Source organism: Zootoca vivipara, chromosome 3 (genome assembly GCF_963506605.1).
Source record: "Zootoca vivipara chromosome 3, rZooViv1.1, whole genome shotgun sequence".
Lineage (NCBI taxonomy): Eukaryota > Metazoa > Chordata > Lepidosauria > Squamata > Lacertidae > Zootoca > Zootoca vivipara.
The window spans coordinates 114,645,556-114,653,640 of record NC_083278.1 but is presented as its reverse complement, the minus strand read 5'-3'; the positions used below and the strand labels follow the sequence as shown (position 1 = coordinate 114,653,640).

Sequence of the window (8,085 nt, the reverse complement as noted above, 5' to 3'; positions counted from 1 at the left end):
GGTCACCCCAAAGTTGATGGGCATTGCCGTTCAAATGGTGTGTGTCTACCGTGTCATGTGGTCAATTATGCAGGGTGGGGCTTACCTGCCCTCCCCCAATATTTTATTCAAGTTGGCATCCCTGGCATGGTTTGAATCCGACCCTCCAGAGCTGGAGAAAACTAGCTTGCTCCATCTTCCACGTGACACCCCTTTATGATTTGAATATGGCTAACTTGTCGCCTGCCAGTCTCCTCTTGTTCCCTCAACCGTTCCTCATAAGGCTTAGTTTCCAGACCCTTGATCATCTTTGCCACCCTCCTCTGCAAATGTTCCAGCTTGTCAGTTTCTTTTTTTACTTCTATTACTATTACTTTGCTGGAGCTGGACTCTAATGTTGATACATCCTAGAACTGCATTAATTTTATTTAGTTTTTATTTTTGCTGTTACATCACACTGTTGACTTATTCCAGACCTGTGGTCTACTAAAAACTCTATATCCCTTTCACATGGTCTTCTGTCAAGCCAAGTGTCCCCTATCCTATATTTGGACATCAATCTAACAGTCACAATAGCCCTCTCTCCATTCGCAATTCCCAGAAACAGATACTCAGAGGCATATTGCAGAATGTACTTTTCTTTGGCATTCGAATCAGGAAGTTGAGAAAACTACAGTCCCCGTGAGCCTGGCAGGAAACTACAGCTCTGAGCTTCCGGATGACAGTCATTTTCAGCTCAGAGTCAGATAGGCAGAGAGGCTCCCTGCAAGACCTCCCTGCAACCAACATCCCTCTTCCCCACCACAAAGGTAAAAGGGGTTTTTCTTTCATTTTCTTGTCAAAGTGTGTTTTTCTCTGTGTGCTTATTATGGAGGAACTGGCTGGGCACAATAGTGTCCGGGGGGGGGGGGGGAAGCAACTGGATTGTTCTAGATTTCCTTTTGTTTTCAAAGGCTAAACTCAAAAAGACCATGCAGCTTTTGTGGGTCAGGGTCTGCGTATCGTTGCATGTGACTGCTATTTTGGGACCCATGTGAAGCAATGTGAAAATTACGAGTGTAATGAAAAGCATCATCAGGTGTTGAGGCCCAATGTCTGGTGCATGTGTGAGTGTGAGCCAGCCCATAAATCACGTGAACACTTGGCTTCTGTTGAGACATGAACTTCATTCACTTAAAAAGAGAGACAGAGAGGTTGAGCATTATGAATGCAATTCTATACGCAATGACCTGGGAGTAAAACCCACTGAGCCCAATGATATTTACTTCTGAGGAGGCAGATGTGTGTTTGTGTGTGAGAGATACTTATTCATAGATATACAGAAATACATACCCATCACAAAGCACTTGTCATGGCATAGCTGCCAAGTTATCCCTTTTTTAAAGGGATTTTCCATTATGCTGAATAGGCTTCCTCGCGAGAAAAGGGAAAACTTGGCAGCTATGTGTCATGGTCCTCTGTGTGCCAGTAGCGGTTTCGTCTGGCCACATGACCTGGAAAACTGTCTGTGGACAAATGCCGGCTCCCTTGGCCCGAAAGTGAGATGAGGGCCCCATTACCTTTTTACCTTTACCTTAAAATAATATACTAATATAAGACAGCTACTTAGTCTTAAAAACAAACAAAAACAAAGTCAGAATGAAGTAAAAGAAAGAAGACCATAAAAGGAGAGACCTAAGAAAAAGAGAAATGGAGAGAAAAGGGAAAGAGAGGAAGAACTACCAAAATAAAGAAAAAGGTAAAGGGACTTCTGGCTTTCTGTCCTGCGGCTACATATAATATTATAAGCCCATTTTGTCTTTCACACACAAAGTCCAAAAGAAATTTCCCATCCTTAGCAAACGTCAGCAATTATTTTTCCGTCGTTAAACATGTTAACTTCACCATCTCAGCCAGAGCCAATTATTTAATCAGCCATTCTTCTATATGTTTCCATGCATATAGCAGTCTTTCCGAGGAGGCAGATATAGAATTGCACTGTGTAACACACACACACACACACACACACACACACACACACAGTTCTTCCTCTCTCAGGCCCCTGTAACTGCATTCCAACCAACTGACAAACCTGTTCCTCCTTGGAATTCTGAGCAAGCTCCAGTATTTACACTGCTACTGTCATCACAAAAGGATCCATGGGTGAGGCCCAGTGTGGTGAGCTGGTTAGACTAGGAGAGGGGTCAAGCAAACCTTTTGGGCACATTTGGTGCGGGCACCAGCCACAAAATGGCTGCCGCAGGGGCGTGGCATAAAGGTCGCCACATCTTGACGGTGCAGGGAAAGAGGCAGGGTCACCAAATGGTGAAGGCACCCCCTCCCTATCTGCCATGGCGGGAAGAGTACTTTCATTATCTTTCTTCTTTGGTGATCACTTGTAGCTGAGTAAGATTGCCTTGCGTGGCGAGATCCCGAACAGCCCCCCCCCAAGTTGAATAAAGACACTTGACACCAGTTAATGGGCTAAAAAAGGCCACAACTTTATTGGTTACAGTTTGTGAGTGGTATTGGCTTAGGCATTGGTCCTAACCAACTATATCTAACCACTGTTTGGGAAGGGTTAACCACCAGTAGGGGGAGTCCTGCTGATGCACATCAACTAGGAGTTCTCCCGGGGCCACCGATAGGGGTCTTGCCTTAGGCCCTAGCCTCCCCAGGCTTCGAACAGGGCAATGCCCCCAGAATCCTTTAACGGAATACCCTTCAATGTGTGTGGGAGGCGATGGCGCTACCTCCCCTTCTCTCTTTTGCAGCAATTTCCCAATGCTTAACCGCCAAACCAAGTCACCAAGTTGTGACTATTTGCTATGAGGTAGGCGAAAACCAAATGGCTGGTGCCAATTTGACAAGTGGAAAAAGTCCTACCAGGCCCCTCAACGGCGACCAACCAAAGTCCATAGCAAGGTCAAGAGAGATGAGAACCTAAAGGGCGGGAGGGTGGGAAAACCAGAGCAGCTGGAAGCGCGAAAAGGGGAGAGCTCCTGCCTGCGTCCTGCTTAAACCGAGCAGGCCACGCCTCCCAAGTGACCCGATTGGTTGCCTGGGCAGTGACGCAGCCGGGAACCCCCCAATCGCCCAGGACTGTCCACCCCCACATGGAGAAGTCATGAGTCCCGAAACCCCACCTCCTCCTTAAGGCGGAAGTGGCTTTCCATGAACACGGTCTTAACAGTGACTGTGGAGGCCAATTCTGGACCCACACATCCTTCCACAGTGGGGGCAGGAGTTGATCATGGTGAGGGTTTGCCAAATGTGCCTTCCTCTTAGCACGTTTCTCCCTTTTGTCCTGAGTTTGAGTTTCTTCCAAGTCCATGATGCCTTTGGTAAAGGCTATACTCCAATTGGAGCGCTCGCAATTGTTGGTGTTTATACTTCATTATCCACCTCTGTGTTGGCTCGCAGAGACAAGTTCTTCTCCTGTGTTCAGAACCGATGGTAGGGTGGGTGTCCAGTCCTGGCATTCAGTAAAATAAAGGCATCTTTAAAGGGGTGTAGTCAACGTAGGGGGGGGCGGTCTAAGCCATCAGAAACAGAGACTGGACAGTAAGAGCATCTTGTGTTTCAGGGAGATTGTTGAGGGGATATTTCCTGGGTGCCTTTGTGGGCACCATAGGAGGTACATGGGCACTACGCTGGCACCCCCTGGCTTAATAAGTGCATAAATTTCTTATCCGGTCTGCTTTCATCTTAGTGTGTCTTCTTTCTAAGGTTACTGAGATTCCAGCTGAACTTCAGTCATGAAGATCCTTCATTGCCTCTCTGCTGCCATCTTACTATTATTATGGACTGTTCAAGGTGAGTGATGACGGAACATGCGCACGCCCTACCCCACCCCCCATGTTCATGTTCTGATTTGGCTTGGGATCCAGGATCCAGCTGGATCTGGAGCACAGCTCTAATATTTGTTTTTATTCCATCCTCTAACCCTATTCCCAGGGTTGTTTGCAGCAACAGTTAAAGCATACAGTGGTACCTCTATAGTTATGAACTCGATCCGTTCCGGGGTGCAATTTGCACCCCAAAAAGTCCGTAACTATAGGCCGCTTCTGTGCATGTGCATGGTGCAATAGAGCACTTCTGCGCATGTGCGAAGCATGCAGAATGCTTCTGTGCACCCACGCGGCGAAACCCGGAAGTATAAACTTCCGGGTTTGCCGCATTCAGAAGCCAAAAGGACACAACATGAACCTAATGCAACACGAGGTATGACTGTACATGCAAAAATGAAACATAATAAACAGGGGAAGCTACAAAATTGCAATAGCATAGAACAGTCAGTCGGCTTAGATTTGTGTTAAAAAAATATATCAGGGGAATAAATTATTTATTTGTTCTTATATACTGAGTTAAATATATAGGTTCATTTTTGCTGTTCTAAAACACATACTTATGGATTCTTAGTATATGTTTCTAAGTCCCCCATGACCACCACAGAAGGTAAGGCTTGCCATATGTGTTATTGGAAAATTTCCAAGAAAGATTAAAAAGAATAATAGCAAAAATCATGAAATAATTGGCCACAGTCTCTGTGTGTTTTATAGATAGATTGCCAGGGAAGGTGAAAGTTGTAGTCATTAAAAGTTCACCAAAGTTGTAGTCATTAAAAGTTCACCAACATTTACAGATGTTCTCCTTTTCTGGTCAAATTATGCTTCCAGAGATACCCCAGCATCCGCCAATATCAGTCACTGGTAGTGGACCAGACTGAGTTAGGCAAAAAGAAAACACTAGCATTGATCTTCTGGGGCAGATGGTTTAAGTCTAAAATGAAGTGGGCTGCCAAGGGTTCTCAAGGTTGCTGCAGCCTCACCCAAGGTCGGTGGTTGAGATGCTGTCCAAAAAATATAGAGGGCCATCAGGTTGGGGAAAACTACTCCACATGTTAGAATCTCAACCAAAGGGTGGTTCAAATGGCAAAAAGGGAAAGTAGACTAAGTACGAGGAAGAACTTCCTGATGGTATGAGCTGTTGAATGGTGGGGCAGAGGGCCTCAGAAGGTTGCTCACACTCCTTTTTTAGCAGAGGCTGGACTTTATCAGGGGTGCTTCATTTTTTGATGTCCTCCAAAAATCAGATCAGCCTTTGCCCACTTGGTGCCCTTAAAGTGTTTTGGACTCCAGCTACCATTGGCCCCACCCAGAGGATTGGCTGGGGATGATGGGAGTTGCAGACCCCAAATACATGGAAGACACCAGGTTGATGAAGACTGAACTAGTTGGTCTTTGAGGTTACTTCCAGCTCTGTGATTCTAAACCTTCTGTTGTTGTTTCTACAGAAGACAGCCCTGCAGAAGCCACGCTTCTTACTTGCTCCTCCATGGGAGGGTACTGCATTCACCCAGTCAATCAGACCTGCCATTCGGGTCTATTCCTGGATGTGCCCTGCCATTTCAAAAGAGTCTGCTGCTCCAAGGTAGCTCAATAGCCTTCATGCGCATCCTCACCCATCTCACCTGTTCTTCGAGTCGGCTGCTGGAAGCTCAGCTGCAATGACTTCTGTCAGCAAGGCCTTCCTTTCCATTCTGAAACAGCACTTGGGAACAACCAGCATTGATTGTTCAGGCCTCATCTAAGATTTTGTTTCAGTCATATTTTCATGTATCTATGCTTGGCAAATAAAGTTCCCCTGTGGAAGGAGGGGCAAATTTGTTGGGATGCTGAATGCTTAAAGGTAAAGGTAAAGTACCTCTGGACAGTTAAGTCCAGTCAAAGGTGACGATCGGGTTGCAGTGCTCATCTCGCTTTCAGGCTGAGTCAGGAGCTGGCGCTTGTCCACAGACAGCTTTTCGGGTCATGTGGCCAGCATTACCAAACCACTTCTGGTGCAATTGAACACCGTGACGGAAACCGTAGTGCACGGAAACACCGTTTACCTTCCCACCACAGTGGTACCTATTTATCTACTTGTGCTCGCATGCTTTTGAACTGCTAGGTTGGCAGGAGCTGGGACAGAGCAACAGGAGCTCACTCCACCCCGGGGATTCAAACCACCGACCTTCCAATCAGCAAGCCCAAGAGGCTCAGTGGTTTAGACCACAGCGCCACCCGTGTCCCTGCTGAATGCTTAGTTCAGTACATCTTGGTATAGACTTCCAAGAATTCTCTGTGGAACCATCCCAAGGTTGTCCGTGTCCTTTGCAGACCAGGGTGCTTTGATACATGAGGATGCAAACCCCAATGGCACATGCTGATTCCACTAATTCACACATGGGGCTTAATTTACTGGGAAGTTCTTTTGCACCAGCCTGGGTAAAAAGGAAAGTAGATGATCTTCCTTTCCATCTCCTGGTCTCCCTCTCTGCTGCTATGAATGCCACCCAGTGCCAACTCCAGATTTTGGAGAGTCCTTGGGAAAGTTACCCTCATGCCCCCCTCTTCCCATGGGGGGAAGAACTTGCTTTGTAGCAAGTTCAAACTCCAGCATCTCCAGGTAGGGTTGAGGAAAGACTCTGTTGAAAACTACTGAGGTAGATGTATCTGTGCTCTAATTTAGTTCCAGCAAGCTTTTCATGCCCCCCCCTCTGTGTGTTTAGCTCCTCAACACCATACTTCTCCTCCTCTTTTTCATCAGCCCTAAATGCCTCAGTCCAGTATACCTGAAGGAGGGTCTCCACCCCCATCGTTCTGCCCGGACACTGAGGTCCAGTGCCGAGGGCCTTCTGGCGGTTCCCTCGTTGCGAGATGCCAAGTTGCAGGGAACTAGGCAGAGGGCCTTCTCGGTGGTGGCGCCCGCCCTGTGGAATGCCCTCCCATCAGATGTCAAAGAGAAAAACAGCTACCAGATTTTTAGAAGACCTCTGAAGGCAGCCCTGTTTAGGGAGGCTTTTAATGTTTAATAGATTATTTTATTTCATTTTTCTGTTGGAAGCTGCCCAGAGTGGCTGGGGAAACCCAGCCAAATGGGCAGGGTATAAATAATAAATTATTATTATTATTATTATTATCATTGCTTGCATTGCAAGCAGAGAGATGACGAGCAAGCAGGAACTCACACCTACTTCACTGCCTTCTCACCACCAAAGTTGCCCTGGGCAGGGGGAGAAAATGTGAACCAGCCAACTTCAATGGTGAAGAGAAGAGTTGGTCAGGAAAAGCTTTTGTTAGTGGGCCCTCTGTTTCATTGAGCACCCTTGGCAGAGGCCTGGTGGTGCCCTATATCCGCAGCCTAAGGTAGCACCTTCACTACATAGTAGGGCAGCTCACGTCTTTTCCAGACCCTTTTCCAGCATCCTAGCCCACCCTTCTTTTTAAAGATAGAATCATAGAATTGTAGAGTTGAAATGGACCCTGAGCACCATCTAGCCCAATGCCCTCCAATGCACGAAAATGCAGTTGTCCCATAAGGGGATCGAACCTACAACCTTACCATTATCAGCACCACACTCTAACCAACTGAGCTATCCAGGCTGGTCACATAATTAATTCACTTGGATGGATCCTGTCTCTTAATGAGACGATGAAGAGAAGGTGGAGGAGCTTGACACTGGGAGGTGGAATAAAGCTAAATCTCAGAGGAGACAGGAGTTGCCACGGTTAGGAAAACCAATCTTTAGAAACTGTAAATGTTGGACTCTGGGCAGTAAAAAATTAAATACCTCAGAAAAGGGCAACAACGATCAAGGGGATGGAGCAACTGTGAGGAAAGGGACGTTTTAGTTTAAATAAAAAGCAGGGAAGAGAAAATTATAGAAACTGGTAAAATTATGCATGGGATGGAGAAAGTGGATAGAGAAGAGGTTTTCTCCCTCTCTTATAACCCGTGGACATCCAATGTGGCTGAATGTTGGAAGATCCAGGACAGGTAAACGAAAATGCTTCTTCATGCAGTGCACAGTTAAACTGTGCCCACCAACTTGGATTGCTTTAAAAGGGAATTGGACAAATTCACAGAGGATGAAGCCTTTAGCCTGATCCAGTTGGCTCTTCTTGTGATCCTATAAATTTTGAAGACCACACTGTTCTAGAGACACAGCACGGCTCTCTCTTGGGGAATGCCTGTGTTCGCAAATCTGGATTGCTTTGATAGCATCTCTTGCAAGGTCATGACATGTACTTCTCCCAAAAGGCTGCACCTTCTGTCCTGGAATCAGGAAAGATCTACAAGTAT

The 8,085-nt window shown here is 46.4% G+C and overlaps 1 long non-coding RNA gene across 1 annotated transcript; it reads left to right on the top strand.

Moving 5' to 3' along the window:
* Positions 1-697: 697 nt before the first annotated feature.
* LOC118082894 (uncharacterized) lies at positions 698-5,614 on the top strand. The gene is made up of 3 exons (XR_004692313.2): positions 698-788; positions 3,688-3,774; positions 5,255-5,614. It is a non-coding gene; the product is annotated as an uncharacterized LOC118082894 (long non-coding RNA).
* Positions 5,615-8,085: the final 2,471 nt, after the last annotated feature.